The sequence below is a fragment of the Carassius gibelio genome, chromosome A25, assembly GCF_023724105.1.
Source record: "Carassius gibelio isolate Cgi1373 ecotype wild population from Czech Republic chromosome A25, carGib1.2-hapl.c, whole genome shotgun sequence".
Classification (NCBI taxonomy): Eukaryota; Metazoa; Chordata; class Actinopteri; order Cypriniformes; family Cyprinidae; genus Carassius; species Carassius gibelio.
Window position 1 is genome coordinate 270,029 of NC_068395.1, and position 2,032 is coordinate 272,060.

The window sequence follows — 2,032 nt, forward strand, 5'->3', positions numbered from 1 at the left end:
TTATATTAACTAGTGATCCATCAGATGCATGTATAAAACATATGCAATACCCAAAAGACAATGTACAAGAACAGTAACAGCATACACAATGCCCTGAAGTATATGTGATTTCATTCAAAGAAAGGTTTTTCTATTGATTAGAGAAAGGTCTCTTTTTATTTGCATCATGTGTCTGTTTTTGAGAGACTTGAGTTAAGAGATGCTTTAGCCACATTCCTGGGCGTCATAGACCTAGTGTTATCAGATAGTGTGCGTTTGGTTGCTAGGGAACCAGAGGCTTGTTCTGCATTTTATGAGGTGATAGTTGCATTTTGGGGGAAGGGTCCATATACCCTTTGGTTAGATGAGGGGGCATTAGATATTATTTGTAAAATATAACAAATAGTTGTGTGTCTGATTGCTCCAAATGCTAAAGAAGTCTCTTGTCTTATTTGATCAAAAACAGTAATTCCTGTGATGCAAAGTTGAATTTTCAGCGTCATTCCTCCAGTCTTCAGTGTCACACGATCCTTCAGAAATCATTCTAATTTTTTCCAGGGTTTTTGTAGGGTTTTTCTGATTTACTGCTCAAGAAACATTTCAGATTATTATCAATGCTATGCTGTACAGTTGTGCTGCTTCAGGATTCTTTAATGAATAGAAAGTAAAAAGGAACAACATTTATTTTGAAATAAATGTATTTTGTAACATTATAAATGTCTTCAAACTTAATGTAGGGGTGCGCAATAAACATCGTCCGATAATTAATGAGCATCTTGTCAGTAAAGCCGGTTCTCTAATCAGCGGTAAATTCCATCAGGTGCGTGATTTCACATCGAGGAGCTGTTACTACACAGAGCCATTGTTAACTGAGAAGATGCACAAATCCACGTTCATTTTCAGCGTTTATTGGCGCATCTTCTCAGTTAACAGCGGCTCTGTGTAGTAACAGCTGCTCTATGTGAAATCACGCACTTGGGTCAAAGACGAAAAAGTGTTTAAGCATAAAAAAACATGTAATACTGCTTTAAACTGTTGTAGTCCCCCCCCCCCCCCCCCCCCAAAAAAAAAAATGCAAAAAAAAATTCTGTTTTATTTAATTGCAAATTTGTTTTTGTTTTTCTGAGCAAAAAATTAATATCATACATTTTCCCCTGATTTATAGAAGACACCCAGTAAAATGTCATTCAGTGTAACAAGCTTCTCAGGCATATTTACAACAAAAATCAATTTATGACATATTAAAAGACTAATTACTTTCACCCCAAATACTAATGAGTTGTAATTTTACATTTTTAACATTTGCCACTATCCTAGGTTTTGCCCATTTGTCAGTAAGAATGTTTTACTAATTTAAAACACAACAAAATTTAGTATGCTCCATTATTCTTTTAGATATTTTAATATGTACACGTCAGAATAAGCATGTTGTTTGAATTTTTGCATAAATATTATGTTACTCTGAATGACAATGTAGATTATTTTAACCAAATTTAGACATTTTACTTACATTTAATGTGCTTTCTATTGACACAAAATCACTTTTGTACATTTCTTTTGATGCGGACATCTTAACGTCTTTGACCCATCTGCTGGAATTTACCGCTGATTAGAGAACCGGCTTTACTGACGAGATTGCGCATTAATTATCGGACAATATTTATTGCGCACCCCTAACTTAATGTATCTTTGCAGAATAAGTATTGATTTCTTTTATTGTATTGTCTTTTTATTCAAAGTATCATCGGTCACTTTTGGAAATTTAGTTGTGCATTCCTTGTTTATTTTTCATTAAGACCTTTTCTGCCATCTAACGCCCACTTTATCTTAAAAAAAAATATTATTTAACTGTTATAATAACTGTTTAACTATCTCCACCCAATCTCAAAATGTATATACCTTTATATTAATTTATATTATGTTATACCGGAGGTCAACTGCTGTATTTAAAACTATTGAATTTAGTGTTTTGTGTTATTTACACAAACCAGTATGCATTTTCAATTGCAGTCATTTATTAGCTGTTGTCAATAACACAAAAGTCATCAGCATC